We start from the raw sequence: 17,584 nt of genomic DNA, 5'->3' as shown, positions 1-17,584 counted from the left end.
ATGTATTATTATATATCCAATGTGAATAACGAAAATTAAAACAAAACTATAAATTTAAGAATCTTATAAATATTTGTATATAATACATTTATCTTGTATCAATTTGTCAACTCTATCAGTTGGTTAAACTATTTCAAAATATCCTAAATTTTCAACATACATTTATACGAATTTATTAATTTAACATATGATTTTATGGTGTTTTTTATGTGAAAGAAAAGTCGTTCGTGGTAAAATAATATGTCTAAAATACCAAAATGAATTGATATTAATAATAGTTAATAATTGATAGTTCTGAAAAGTTCATTTATTTTATCGTATAAAAATCTATATAAATTGAAAATTAAAAATTTGTACGAAAATATATTATAAATTATAAAAAGGAACGAAATAAGATGATCATACATTATTACTATTTTTTATCAAACATAATTTGAAAAAACTTTCTCATTTTATTGCTTATTTTTTGTTACTATAACGAGATGTTTGATAAATGAATTAAAATTAAATGTTAGATATAATTGATATAGTCAAATTTTTGTTAAAAAATAGGCAATATACATAACTACATATAGTTATCATTTTATGTTATTCATTTATATTTGTTTTTATGTTGTTAAATTATTTTATTATTTGGTATTGTTATTTGTTATATACTTTCAGTTCGAAAATAGATCAAAAGTCAATCAGTAAAAAAATTGTTGAAATAAATGAAGCTAAAATAGACAAGAGAAAATATAATTAAAAAAAATTTTCGAATTTTCGATAATATTGAGTCATAATATAGTGACGATATAGTGATAAAAAAATCTTTATTTTATTTTATTTTGTATCAAATCAAAATACTATAATACTTTTGCCTACTAATAGAAAATACGCTATTTTCGATTATTTATTATTGGCATGCATATAATGCTTTATGTAAAATTATGAATATTGATAAATAAATCATTTCGGCTAACTTAGATACTGAAATTGATATTTATACACAAAACAAAAAGATTATAGAGAAATATAAAAATTTTTCGCTATTATCATGACTATTATTTCACAAATTACTTGGAAAAATTTTTATTTATGAGGTTTATGACTATTATATACATAAATGCTTTTTTTATAATAACTTTACTTTGTATCCATTAGATCATTCAAATACTGATTAAAATCCTTATTTCGCATACTCGACGATAATATATTTCTTATACTGTAATCCTTTATACATAATTTTTTGTTAATAATATTTTAATGAAAAAACGAGCGATTGCTTTATGTAAACATATTTTACTCAAGACAACGTTTTTTACAATATAAAGATTAAAGCAATTGGAATATATTCCCCTAAATATAATATTTAGCATAAAATATAATATTATTACATCCGTCTGAAATTCGTTCTTCCATAATTAATTTACATTAATTTAATATTGATTTATGATTTACACTATAACAATTATTCCATATAATATTATATCATGCGATATAATATTCTTGAGAACAACAGAAAGCAACATGTTCTTGCTACTCCTTGATTGATTTCATTAAATCAATATTTTTAATTTTGATGTCATCTCTTATATTGATTCATATTGACCATGATGTTCCACATTATAGTTATCATGCTTGTGATATAATATAAATAATATAAATAACTATATTATATAATTATAATTATTATAATATTATTATAATATTAATTCGATGGAAATTTTCATATTTATTTATTTACAAATTTTTACATTTTAGCAATTTATTTATAATTATTTATTTCGTTATTTATAAAACGATATAATATTTTCTCAGGAAAAGAGCATGATGTTCTACTTCATATTCAGAAAATGATTTCATTTAATTTATAACAATGACAATGTTGTCATTTTCTATACCATAGTTTATATTGACTATAATAAATATAATTAAATTCTACAATATTATACAATCTATAAATTAATATTATCTTCTCTAAAAAAAAAAAAAAAAGAGGCGAATGTCTCATCATGAGATTCATTCTATTCATTACTATATTATAAAATATTTTTATCTGAGAAAAAAATTTGTATATACATACTTCTTCAGACAGTATCTCGATATTCATCCTTTAGGAAAAATCACATCAAAATCCCAAGCAAAACGTTTGTATTCAAATACTTCATTCTTTTCTTATGTTCACCAAATCTATATTCTCGTTCTTCATTTAAATCTTTTGCTTTGCATTCTTCTTTGTTGGCATTTTTTCAGGTTTCAAATCTTACTGATGAAATTCTCCAAAATGCGCTTCTGATTCACAAGAAAGATTTCTCTTATATCTTATATATATTTTATATATAAGAGGAATTTGAATTATTTTTAAAATAGGAATTCAAGTATTTTTTCACGTGAAATGGTACTTATCGCTATTAGATCACTACGTTATAAGAATAGATCTTGTGAAAATGTAACTTTTCTGAATCAAAAAGAAGATATGATTTAAAAAAACTCGATTTCCTCGATCGAAACCTTCCTTATCGTTTTTTCTATGATCCATCGCCGATAATAATAATAAACTTATAATAAAACTTAAAATAAATAATAAACTTATTTAATTATAATATTTTAATTATTTACTTTAGCATTCTGCAATGAAGAGTTCTTTTTTTAAATGAGAATTGTTTCGTCCAACTCCAATTTTTTTTTTATTTTATTTATGAACTTCATCAATTGACTTACATTGACGAGTTTACATTTTGTCTTTGATGAAAGTCAGATAAATTTACATTATATCTTTACCTTACGAATTGATAGATTTTTTTTCTTTTCTTCATTTTTTCAGTACATATTGTAACATGTTTTTCTTTAATAGGAAGAAGTATTTTTCACAATTGTATAGAATGCAATTCATATTCATAAAATTATAGTTAGCAATATTTGTGTCGACTCGTACTATAAAATACAATAAGCAAAAAGTAGTAAAAGAATCTAATTATGTTTTTTGCAACGAATATTGTTAACTATTGAGGCAATGATTTGATTAGAATGTTTTAATAATCTATCCGATTGGAAATGTAATGGAATCATTTTTATCTTCTTGATTCCAAAATTTCATTACTTCTTGAATCTCTTAACTTGCTTTTTGATCGAAGTGAATTTCAAGAAATATTCTATAACAGCTTATAATATATTAAATATATAAATTGTTATATCAATAAAATATATTCAAAATTTTAAGGATTGAGGGTTATTTATTGCTTTGAGATTAATTTAAGCTATTTTGTAAAATATACAACTAACGCGTATTGATTTGGGATTTTCAATAATCAAATATTTCTCAAATAGCACTATAACATCATAAATTTTTAGAATTTTTGCTCTTTTTTTAGAAAAAGAGGTTTCTTTCTTCGCTCGCAAGTTATTGAAGTGTTAACATTAATTTTTTACATCCTGTCAAGAAAAGATCTAATAAAAGTGCTGATATATTTTTAATAATTTTTTTTATTCCTGCTGAATCATAATCAGCTTTTTAAAACTTGTGGCATTTTCTTTTCAAATAGTATTTACAACTACCAACTTTTCGCCATTTTTCGATTTCTATTTTTGAAATAATAATTCTTTTTCAGAAAATTTCACATATTTCAAAGAATAGTATTTTATAATAGGCGGAAATTGCACCACTTTGTCAGGTTAGTTTTATATTTTTCTTTTTCTTTTTAAAAATTTCATCTTTCATTGTTCATCAAAACATTTCAATTGAATCAACTGTCAATTTTCTAAACCTGAAACTTCACAAGTCATCAACAATATAATCAAGAACGTTTTCTTCCTTTTTACATCTGTCCTCTTTTTTCGGGCATAGACAATTTTTACAATTTACCTCAATGCAAAGTTTTTTAATATCGTCATTAATATTTTTTCTTTTTGATACTAAATTTTTAAAATCAAATAATTAAATCTACTGAATTTTTGAAAGACAGCAATCAATATAAAGTTGTATGATTTATTTTAAACAATTTCCGTACGAAAATATATGGTGAAAATATTCTAGCAACCATTGTTAAGAATTCTTTATATATTAATAATTAATCTTTGTCTTTCCTAGTATTTTCGAGAAGTAAAAAATTTTTCTTACTCTTCTTCCTTTTGGAATTGCAAAAAATTGTTCCGATTTGACATTCACATTTAAAATAAATTTGCCGCCTTCTGAAGAATATAAAATAAAAGATTGTGTTTTTAAATCTTGAAATACTTTTAAACATTCATTGGTTCTAGTGTATTGTATTTTATTTTTAACTAAGCGATACATAGATTTTGCAATCAATGAAAAATTCTTATCAAACTATAATAAATATAAATAAATTCTAATAGCTTTAATTCTATTTTCATTTTAATTTTTGCAATAACATGTCTCAAGTATTTTACTTCTTTTGTAAATGAAGTGCAGCATCGGCAAAATAAGAGAAATGAATTCTAGAGCTTCGTTAGTTAGTGCATCGGGAAGGTTCTTTCAATGTTGCAAAATGAATGAACAAGAGATAAGGAACTTGCGCAAAGGACACTCATTTTCTGTGCGACACAAATTTTGACCGGATGTATTGGATGTCGCATCAGAAGAGAATCTATGTAAACTTATGCAATCATTGCACAGTCTCGTTAAAAGACTTCTGAGGTAAGAAATGCCAAGAGAATCAAAATGGATTTCTTCTTGTCATAAAATCCATGTTGATGGGATGTTTGCTCCCATGATAGCGTGAATGATGAATAGAGAGCCATTAGATACATGTCATATACACATTCCTTCAAAGTGTATATTTTTATGTATATATAGAGGCTAATGTTTGTTGATATATTTTCTTAACAATAAATGAACTATGTTATAAGTATCTACATAAGACGCGTATCTATATAAGAATTGGATCTTTCATAATATCACAGTAAGTGATTGTATCAAAATGCGTATATAGAGAAACTATTTGTTGCTAATTAGATTCTTTTCACTTTTTAATGAAATATCTTCCAAGTTCAATTAGAAGAATTATAATATATATCATAATAACAATCAACCAATAACCATTTCATGATAACCAATAATATTGCTGTCAGTGCTTAACTCGTATCAACCTCAAGAGAAAAATTTCTCTAATTGAGTTGATAATTAGTATATAAAGATACCAAGATATTAATAAGGAATTGATCAATCTATATTTATTATAGATTTATTATAGATTTTCTCAAAATAAAATGTTGGTTACTGTCGAGTCAACCGTGTCTAAAATATGTCACTCTTGGAATCGAGTTTTGCTGAAATAAGTCAAAAATATATAATTGCAAATACGTTGACTTAACTCTTTTTAAAAAATAATAGTCTTCTCAGACAATATTATTTTTTCTTTAGACTCAATGGAGGACCGATGATAATAAGAAGATTTCTATTATAGAAATTTTTTCAAATAAGCTCGTCATAAATCTCGCGAGCAATAAATGCTGGAGACAGAAATGAAGCACAGTAGTTTTCTTTTATAACTTCTTTTATAACTATAATAATTTCTTTTATATATAGTGATGATAAAAAGCAAAAAGAAATAGCGGAACGAAAAAGAATCGAGAGGCAAAAGAAAAGCCACTTGAAAATATATATGATGAAATTATATGAATATATATATGAAATTTATTTAGGTATCGACTATAGAAATTTATAGTATAGTAGCATATAGCCTATGATAATGGTTTCAGTGATGTTGTACTTTGTATAATCCCATAATAATCTCAGCCGGAATCACAAAATCATTGTTGGTATGAATAAAGATTCATATCGATAAAAAAAGCGATTCGAGGAAATAATGATAGTTATGTAATCTTAACATTAAAAGAGTATTATAACGTATCTTAACGTTAGAGGATTATAAGAAGAGATCATTATTCTAAAAGAATAAATAAATAAACTTCGTCGACTAGTTTTGGGCTCGATTGCCGGAGCCGATAAGTGATGTGTTTCAGAAAATGACCCATCATCCTATATCCTCAAGATATCATTATACCAATGGTGGAAATGAGAAAGCTAAAGCTGTTATTTCTTCGAATAAAACAGAATCAGCATCAAAATCAGTGGACGAAATTTCCAGTTTTATTAAAATATATTGGAATAAAGTTTGAAAAAAAAAGTCTAATGTTGAAAAATAATGTGTGAAATTAACACAAGCAACAACACATTTTGAAGATTTGAACCACTATGATATCCAAATGAGATTAAATTGGCAATTGAAAGCAGAGTGTAGAGTACAATATCCAGCAACCAATAAAATAAATATTATCAATCTCCAAATCTTTAAAATAAATCTATTTAATTTATATATACTTTAATTCAGAAGTCAATAAGAATAATGCTTAGTTAACAACTGAGAACAATGAACAGAAATTGAAATCAATATTGTAGATCGATCAACAGTAAATAACACATACTGATACAATATGTGCTGTTATGATAATCACGCATAGATGAACATCAAAAAATATCAGAAATTTAATTGATTGTCGATAGAACATAAAGTTTTAAAAATACACATAAGCGATAGTTAATATGATAGATTACACGTTATTGTTATTCCTTGAATCCATCTTTGATTAAATATTAGAGAATCACAATTGAAAACAGAAAGTTTTGTATGAATATAACAAATAGTAATCTATGTGAGAATTAGATAAACATGAAATTTAAATTTCGTGTTTTATTGTATTTCAGGTACATTTATTTTCAAAAGAATTGTTACTGATACAGATACTGAATGGTGATCAAATATGAACAGATAGCTTAAGATTTACAGGACAATAATGTTGCCGTTTTTGAGAGAAAAATTTGGTAACTATTTGCTTTGCACATTTAGAAATAATTCGATATAGCTGGAATGTCAATATAATCTTGGTACTTAAGACGACATGCCAGTTTCAACGGCAATCAGCATCATGCTATCTGAAAGGAATTATTGCAAATACGTGCGAAATAGCTTTTTGAGAAAACAACTTAGTTATGAATAGCGTAATCCCTCATTCTAAAGAGCTTCCTTTGGTTCGAGGTATTGTTCAATTAGGGGGTTGATTCTCAGCGTTATTGAATACTTATGTACTAAAAATCCGCAAGTTCACGAGTGGAAATGACAAAGACTTTAGAGGGTACCAGTCTGGAGGAGAACCCTTAAAAGCTTGCCAGAACTTCAAAAAGATGAGAATTATAAAAACAACTAAAAAACAACTAAAAAACAACTAAAAAGAACTATCAAGGACTACAAGAATTCTTTGAACTTCGAATTTTAATGATAGTGTAAAACTACATGGACTTTGCCTTTGATCGTCTAATAAATCAAACTTCGTAATAATTATTTTTATTATATATTCCATAGTTCCAGGAACGGGTTGAAGTTAACAAGAAAAATTGTATTATTAAAAATACTGATAAAGACAAGAACCTCAGAAGAAGTAAATACTATAAAAAAACAAATACTCACAATTTCATTCTTAATTTAATTTTCAAATAAGGATATCTCTCCAAAATATGTATCTAATATTCCATTGAAAAATGGACAAATTCAAATACTTACCTCTTCAAATATAATATTGACAGATCTATTATTTTTGGGTTTTATCGCTAAATAGACATGTTTATAACCACTATTTATTTAGGAAATTATTGTGCATAAACCAATAGACAGATAGAGATTTGATGTAACAGAAAAATCAATTCCAGATCAAATAATTGAACCACATAACCATCATTTCGAAGGAAATAATTATCATGTCATTATAAATACAAAATTATCTGATCAAATGGATCAATTTTAACACGTTGACTGTTGCGTCACCCATATTCAGGTTATTTGACTACTTATGAACGATCTTCATAGGTATTTGAAAAGATATTCTGTATTAAAACTATTAAATTGTTATAAAAATAATAAAAAATTTATTAAAAAAATTATTTTGAATGTAAAATTTTAAAACATTCTATACAAAGCTTCTATATAAAGAGGATTGATCCGGACAATTTGGACAAAAAGTTATTTTTTTTTTTTTTAAATTCCTTCATGCGTTTGATCGATCCGTTTGTCGTCTTTTATTTGAATATAATTTGCAAAACAATTGATTTTTGAAAATGACACAAAATAAGACATTTTCAAAGAAATTTACGATCATTTATCAAAAAATAAAGGCATAATCAAATTAAGTTGACATCATTAAATTCATTTATAAATAAAGAATTAATTAAGATGAGCGATAGATTATTGAAAGTATTCTTTCTTCTTCATTCTTTTTATTCGTGTAAAGGCATTCTATGATATATTCAAATAAACATTCAATCATCGATTTAATAAATTATGAGTATGATATGCTTATGTTGTTGCTTATGTTGTTGTTTTTGGCGTTATTTGTTATTATAAATAAATATAATATTTGGCGGACATTATAGATACATAAGATGTTTCCATCTTTATAATGAAAAATATCAAACAGGTAAATTACAGTCCAGATATCGTTAATTCCATTATTTTATATGACTGATTACATGGATTCTTTTCTTAAAAGTTTTTGCAGCAAAGTAACTACGAAGACATTTATGTCTATTACATATTTTGTCTATTTACATATAAAAACAGTACATTTTGAATTGATCATAGATTTTAATACAGAAGCGTATTTAAATTGTTTAAATTCATTACATAGAGGATGATGTTTACACATAGTGTCAGAGAATGAAATAAATTTCATTTGTGAAAAGTGCGTGAAAGAATATTGCTATATATAATATCTTAATTCTTAAACAAAAAATATATAAAATTTCTCTCACATGCTCACTTCAATGAGTTATAGAAGAATATCAAATCGGCAAAATATTTATTTAGAATCATTAAGGAATAGTGCCTGACATTTAAAAAGTTATGTATTGTTTGAAACGTATTATCTATTTATAATTCTATATCTTTTTGACTTGAACTCACTCCCAATTATTTTCTGATTGGTAATACTTTGAATATCTTAAAACATGATTTTCAGAACATTAATAAATTGAACAGATAATTTTTGATCCAGCAGATGATCCAGCATTTCTGACAAAGATGGAGCAAATTTAAGTGCATTAAATATAACAAAAGAATAAATTGACGAAAACTCTGTTTGTTTAATCATTGATCATAATCAAGAATAATAACTTATCGTTCTTATGAAAAAATAAAAATTAAACATTATTTTTAAACAGAATTATATCTAAGAACAGATGACACAATAAAAGTGATATCGATAAAGACAGCAGTATCTTCAAATAATTAATGAATCGAATTCGTATGTTAATCATTGAAGAAAATGAAAGGACATTGAAGAAAAATGAAAATTCCGAGATATATGATGATCTCGTTTCGAATGTAAATAATTTAATCTACTATCTAATTATTTAATGTAAGATATTTTGTAAATAATTTTATTCAATATAAATAACAATAATTTTTTAATAGTTAATTTAAATAAAAAAAAAGTAAATAGTTTAATTTATTTGCATATACATATAAATTGAATATATTGAAATGCAAGATAGGCAAAATGTTGGGATTTCGAAAGCCGTTACGTTAACACAGATAACATATTAGTAATATATTTAATAAACATATATATATATATATATATATTAATAAACATATATATATTAGTAATATATTTTATAAACATAAATTAATAAATTGTAAATAATTAAAAAAAATATATATATTAGTTTTCTGGAACTTCAAAATTTAGGGATTTCCACGTTATCAAACTCTCGCCCATCCACGAAATTTCATTCCCTATCCTCAAGCTATTATTATAAGTAATAAGGATGTATTATAAGTAATAAGGAATTAGTTAAGAGAAAAAACTGCGAAAAACAGAAAATTAAAAAAAATTTATATTTAAGAGCTGATAAAACTATTTCGAGAAATATTACTGTGCATTATTGCATAAGCACTCGAAAAAATATAGAGTCTAGCAAGATAAGCCAATCTAAATAAACATATAATCGAATTCTTATAATGGAAACTTATCACATCTACTACTATCAAATACATATCAATGTGGTAGGGAAAATGTTTACCGCCTCTGGAACTTATGCAGTGCATTATACATTTAACTTCAATTCAGAATCGGAAAGCATTTAGCTCGATTAACATCAGGAAGCTCACAATATTATAATTTATCAAAAGCATATCTTGTTTCGAACATTATCATTTTTCAAAAAATATTTGTCGCTTCAATTTTTATAAATAAAAAATTTTGTACATTACAAATCCAAAACAGTTATTTTTTTGGTTCTTATTATGCGCAAAAATATAAGCGAGCACGAGACATATCATTAAATATGACAGAAATGTTACAAAATTCAAATGGCGTTATTTTAAATTGTCAGTTCCTATACAAAAAAATAATTGCTCTTTATTTTTTTCAATAAAAATAATCTTTAAAAATTTTAAAGATTAACGAAAAAAATAGAGATTAACATAAAAAATCAAGAATAGAATAAAATATCAATTTCTTCTATTTTTGGGAATGAATAAGAATCTTTTTTATTTTATTATATTTGTTGTTTTATTTGTTGTCTTTTTTATTCTATATATATATATGTATGTATATATATGTATTATTGTAACATACACAATCTTTCTTCTTCTTTCTCAATCTTTCTTTCTTTTAACATACACAATCAGATAAGATCAGGAACTATTCGATTTTTCTATTAATTTTTAATTATTATTTTTCATTTCAATATCTTTTTTGATATTCATCTATTTCATTCTTCACGAAAGCTATAAGACAATTGTCGCAATGCTTGCTTAATAAATCGATGTTTTTTAGTATTGATTTTATGTTGAATGATGACATATTTCCTAATTTCTTTCGAGTTCTTTGCGAACACACTTTGAAATTCGATAACTAATTTTGAAAATTTAACTTTTTGTTGTTCTGTCAATCTTTTTGCATAATGTTGATAAAATTCTTGTAAATATTTAGAAATCTTTTCTTTACTCTTATCTTCTTTCTCATTTTTTGTTTTTTGTTTTTGAATATTTTTTTCTTTTTTTTTGAAAATAATTTCTTTTTCATTCATAAACATTTTTCTAAAAAAATTGAAAAATTTAATTGAATTTTTCTCAAGAAAATTAGTACTTAAAATAATCTTCATTCATATTAATTAGCTTTTCTTCAAATTAAAAATTTTCTTCAAATTAAAATTAAAATTTTAATTTTAAAATTTTCTATCTTTAACGAAAAATTATATCGACCATAATTACGTAATTTTTTCCAGAGATCGAAAAGACATTTTTAATCTGATGTATCAAAATTTATCTTGGGAATATGATCCATTCTCAAAAGATTTAAAATTGAGTTTTATCAATAATTATTTTAATTTTTCAATCGTTGATGGTTTCTCAACCAACAGCCAATAAATTCCAAGATGAATTCATCTTGCAAGCATAACAAAAACAGTAGAAATTGAAATTAATTCTCCCTCTATGTCGATTTTTTCTTTTCCTTTTTCCTTTTTTTGCGATAGATTTTTTAGAAATAATTTTATTTATTATTAGTGACAAATCTAGCATGTTGTAGGTTCATTATTTTTCTTTTTGATTCTCTTTTTTTTGTATTAATGGAAACAAAAATTAATTTTTATATTTATTTCGATTTATTCGTACAAAATCTCAATAACTTGCATCTCTAGAACTTTAGTGATGGTAATTCTTAAAGATATAATCCATCGAGATGCGAAGATTTCTTAATCTCTTCCAACGCTATAACGAATTAAAAAATGGCTAACTCGTTTTCACGTTTCTGAAGAATAATCTGAAGGCAAAAATTATTTGTGTCAATCTCTCAATTTTGACGGCCAAGACGCTGAGATTTCTTCTTTGCTGTTAATAATTTTGGAACAAAACAATTTTTTTTTATTTTTCTTGAGATAATTTACAATTTGTTCATGAGAACATTTGATAAATTAGTATAAGTTATTAGTATAAGTTAATAATAGAAGGCATATTCCAGTTAAATACATTTGTTTGTTATTGAATATCTTAATCAGATTTGAGTTTTTTGTTCAATCTTGAATAAGATGAATATAACATAAATTATTTAGCTATTCTAATCAAGATTTAATATTCATTTATATTAATTTTTGGATGTATATTTCTAAGAATTTCATAGCTTTTTTTTATCTTCTTTGAATTAGTATTTTTTCCTTTTAAAATTTGGATATATCTTGTACTAATTTAAATTTTTACTTTGTTGTTATATAAATATTAAAATATTATTTATTAAAAACAATTACATCTAAAAATTTTCTTAAAGATTCTATTTAATTTGCTAAGAATTGGGTATATATTCTTCCATTTTTGAATACTGTGAAATATTAATATCTATAATATTATCGATTTTAATTGCTTCTATATTTATGTCCATTTTTGTTAGCATCCATAAATACTGCAATGATTCTTTTTTTATATAAACTTTTATTGATGACATAATAGTTATCTTCTTTTATCTAATAAAGAAGTGGACTAATTTTTGTAAATACTATTTTTTTGATCTTTTAAAATCGATCATGGTCTATCAGAAAATGAATTACCAACAATCGTTTAATGTTCTTTATTTGTGTGTAATGTATAGAGAATATATAAAATATACAAATATAATATTATTATGAAAATTACTTCACATAACACATCCTGTTAGTACGTTTAAATAAGATTCAAAACATAATTTAAATTTGAATGATTTTCGCAATAAAATTTTTTAATTGAAGAAACTAACTTTTGAGAAATAGAATTTTGAATAACCTATAAAATGATCAATAGAGAAAAAAATCAACAAATTATGTCGATCTTTCTAATGAGGCGATCAAAGTCATAATCTTAGATTTCTACCAATCAAATCGCCAATCAAAGACAGAACACACTACATTTCAACTTATCCAATATATCCAATAACAGTTTTAGAAGCAATATCTACATAGTAAATATCTATGGATTGCAAAAGCGACATAAAAGGTAGAGATTTGGTTAGATACCACCAAACTTAATTATTATTTAAAAAAGGCGATATTTATAAAAAACTATACTGAAAGGAAGCTGATGAAGCATATATTTAAAAGTGTAGCATAGCATATATCAAAATGGTCTCTGTATCTATGACAGATGGAATCTTCAAAAAAGAAAAAAAATATTCCTCAATATCCTTTCACCAAAATTCCATATTTTAGAAAACGACGAAAAATATCTTCCTACCTAATTAATTATATATTATATATGTTATATTATATAACATTATATATATTATATAATATATATTATATAATTATATATATTATATATATTTATTGAATGATTTAAATTAGACATAAATCTTTTTTTCGTTATGGTACTTTATATAATTCAGAATTATTTATCAAAATGAATGGTATATTTAAAACTATTGCCACAAGGCAATGGAAACACTTTATGGTAAATTTATTCATGAAAATTTTTCCTAATATCTAAATCTGCAAGATATATAAAAAAAGTTCGAAAATTCTTTTAATTTCTAGATCGATAATATCATTAAGTTATATTCTAATAATACTATGAATCTTAGTAATTATTTTTAATAAATCTCTGGCCTAAAAATCTGTACCAAGTTATTTCCACTGTTACTTCCACTAATAACCATAGTAGTTTTGTCTCAGAAATATATAGAAACTGCACTAAAAGAAAATGACTTGAGATTATCATTTCCTAAGAAATAAATCCATCTTTAACTCCATTCTTAATTTTTTAAAAAATGGAAAGAATATGATTCAAAATAGTTATGTTTCAGAAAATATTTAAAATATTTTCGAAGTTTTATAGAATAAAATTTTTTATATAAAACATTTCATAGAATATTTATATATTTTTAAATTCTTAATAATCATATCAAAGTTAATTTATCTTATTTCTGTGCAAAAGTGATATTTCGAGAGTTAGTTTATTTAATCATCATATACGCAAAGTTTAAGTAATCGCGAAGAATTTGAAATTAATCATGAGTAACAAGCTTTAGTTACCAATGAGACATTACAAATGTACATAAAATTTATTTAAAAAGTCAAAAATATTATACGCAAAAAAAAACTATTTCTCATTATTATTGATATATAGAGAAGAATAAATATTTATATATATATAATAAAATTTTAAAAAATAAATTCGATAATATGCAATTATCAAACAAACATAATATACTTAGAAATATTGTTTCTAAAAAAATTATATATAAAAAATTATGAAAAATTATATTTCTAAAATGAGATTCGCATTTATTTATGATAATGAAATTTCTTTCATAAAATTTTTTAATGCAATAATTTTTCATACTTTAAATTTTTTTTAGAATTTTCATATGCAAAATTGTAAAAATATATAGGATTTTTTTTATTATAATAAAATAACTATATATAATAAATACTTCACTTTATATAATAAATAAATAAATAAATAAAAATAATAAAAATTTTTTCAAAATATTATAAAAATTAATATTAAAAAGAAATATAATATTAATATTAAAAGATATATAAAATAAGATTTATAAAATAAGACATAAAAAGTTATTTGTTCAAAATTTTGAATTCACGACCTATAATAATATAACGAAATAAATATTCAAACGTTTACTCACTCGATTATATGTATACATTACATATATTTCTGAATTCTATTTATATTCATATTTTCCAATACTCGATACTTTTTTATTAATTTTTCAAAAATAAGAGATCATCATTTCTTTTGAAAATGATTTATCATTAATTTAATAGGTATCAAATGCACATATAAACTCGAAATTTTAAGTTTTTGGCATCCTTCTTAGAATCAATCCATAAAGAATTTAAATATTTCTCAAATTTTTCTCAAATATGGCGACCAGATATTCACATACATGTAACATTTTTTTGTTGATAAAAACTGTAAAATAGAATAGACATATATGAAAAATACGTTTTTCTTTTCTATAATGTAAAATAATAAAAATATATATAATTTTTTAATTATAAATAGATATTTATGATAAATCAAAATTTTGAATTTTTTAAAATATTTGATTAATATATCAATAATTAATATTAATTAATATATCATTGATATTGTTTCATCAAAATTAATAATAATAAATATCTATAACGTATAAAATATTGAAGAATAAATATGAAGATTTTCAAAATATATCAAGATTTAAATAAATTAAAATGTAATAAAATGTGATTTTAAGTATTAAGTCTATAACATTCTATTTTATCTAGCCGTTTTATTAATTATGCATTATTTTATTTTTTATTTTTCATTGTTTAGATATCAATTCTTTATAATTCTTAATATATATTACAAATTATAAACTAAAATGTACATAAATATATTTGGAATTAAAATAAAATCTAAAATTAAATCTATTTGAAACTAAACTTAAAATCTAATATATTTAATAAATAGTAAATTAATTTCAATTTTCTATACTAATTTAATAACAATTTAATTAAATTAAAATATTTTTTAATTTTCTATATTGACTTTAATATGTTAATGATTGTGTTTGAATAAAAATAATAAAAATATAATTGTGAGATATTGAATATTTGTTTCCAAGATTTTCAAGAAATAAAATAATAATTTAAAAATGATCTTTTCGCCGATTTCATAATCTAATTAACTAATAAACTTAAATATGTTGTCAAGTTCATCATTCTGAACAACTTTCCGTTATATATGTTATCATTGCTTTGTTTTCTGAAATACAAAAAATTTTTGATAAACTTAATAATATATTAATTTATATATTAAATTATTAAATTAGATTTATAATTAATAATATATATTATATTTCACATCTTATAATTAGATATATTAATTGCTTGTATTTGAATATTTGATACATATTTCTCTTTTATTAATTTACATACACACATATATATAGCAAAAGTGATGAATGAGATCATTAAAGAGCTAAGAAATATAATTATGATAAAACTATATAAATTTTTAAATATAATAATTAATATAAATTGGTATTATTTTTAATCAAACGAAAATAAAATAATTTACGCCACGATGAATTATATAAATTGTAAATAATCTAATCTAATCTAATCTACAATTAATTTTTTTGTTTTATTATTATATTTAAGTTATTATAATATTACAAATTATTATCTAAGAATGTAGTCGTCATTAAACAAACCTATAAAACCTAACCTAAATGTAATATATTAATTTCTTCTTTCATTATTATTTAGATTAGATATCTAAATAACGTTATATATTACATAAAGTTATATATTACATTATATTTACATTATATTTGTAGATTAAGTTATATAAAAATATAGGTATTATCTATTCAGAATTCATATCAAAATAAATATATTTATGAGTAAATATGTTCAAGAAAAGTTTTTTGCAAATATTTCGAAAAGTAAATCGAACAGAAATTATATGTACAGAGAAAAATTACTCAGAATGATAATATTGATATTTATATATCAATATTATATATAATATTTATATATAACATATTACAAGGACATTAAAATCCGTTACATTTCTAAATAATTACGAATAAAATATATAAATTTCACAATGATAGTTATTATTATATTTATAAATGTAAAATAAATATATATTATATTCTAATAATATACAAATTCTAATAATATATTAGATATAATACGTTTTTTTTGAACATATAAATTTTGAGTATAAAAAATTTATTATATCATAAATCAGTATATTATACCATTATTATACCATATTAATAAATTATTGTAACAATATCAAACAAATAAATTATTGAATAGAAAATCTTAAGTATTATAATCCCAATTATTAATTTATGATTATTTATTAATTTTGTTAATATAATGATAAAACAATATTAAGAAATTATATAATACATAATATGAATTAGTACATTGTATAAATCTACAATAATATCTTCTTCGTATTATCAACTAATATAAATTAAACAATAATTGAACAATCTTTCAGAAATATGTATCATTAAAATCAAAATTTAAAATTTCAATAAGATCAAAATGTCATGTAGATATAAAAAAATTAAATTATAATGATAATGTTCTATAATTTTACTAAATTTATAATAGTTCTAATACTCATTTTTAAAAATATTTCAGAAAGAAGTCTTATTATATAATATAAAAAAATGAAAGCTTTTTTTTAAATAGTTTATAACATATTGAATTATGGTATAGTTATTTGAACTGAACTGTATAATTAATATAAACTGAAGTTTTAAATAAAGAAATTTTATAAATCATCTACGTACCATTGGACACTAATAATATATTTACTGTAATTTCTTTAATTTATTTAGATAAACATTTATATAATATTATGTGAATAAATCTAAACATACATTTGAAAGTAATATAAGAAATATAATAATATAAATAATGACAAAATATTAATAATATGTATTAATATAATTTGATATAAATTTAAGATTGAAACAATAGATAAAAATTTATTATATAAAATACTATATAAATATATAAAATGAAATGAACAGAAATACATAAATTTTA

The 17,584-nt window shown here is 22.1% G+C and overlaps 1 long non-coding RNA gene across 1 annotated transcript in view; it reads right to left on the bottom strand.

The window, feature by feature from the left end:
• Window positions 1-9,844: 9,844 nt before the first annotated feature.
• LOC102675702 overlaps window positions 9,845-17,584 on the bottom strand; it is a 14,281-nt gene continuing 6,541 nt past the window's right edge. The window contains exon 3 of the long non-coding RNA XR_422497.2: window positions 9,845-10,030. This is a non-coding gene — a long non-coding RNA (uncharacterized LOC102675702). The remainder of the gene's footprint in view (window positions 10,031-17,584) is intronic.

Source organism: Apis dorsata, unplaced genomic scaffold (genome assembly GCF_000469605.1).
Source record: "Apis dorsata unplaced genomic scaffold, Apis dorsata 1.3 scaffold_526, whole genome shotgun sequence".
Classification (NCBI taxonomy): Eukaryota; Metazoa; Arthropoda; class Insecta; order Hymenoptera; family Apidae; genus Apis; species Apis dorsata.
Note: the sequence above shows the minus strand (reverse complement) of the source record. Positions and strands in the feature narration are given on the sequence as shown.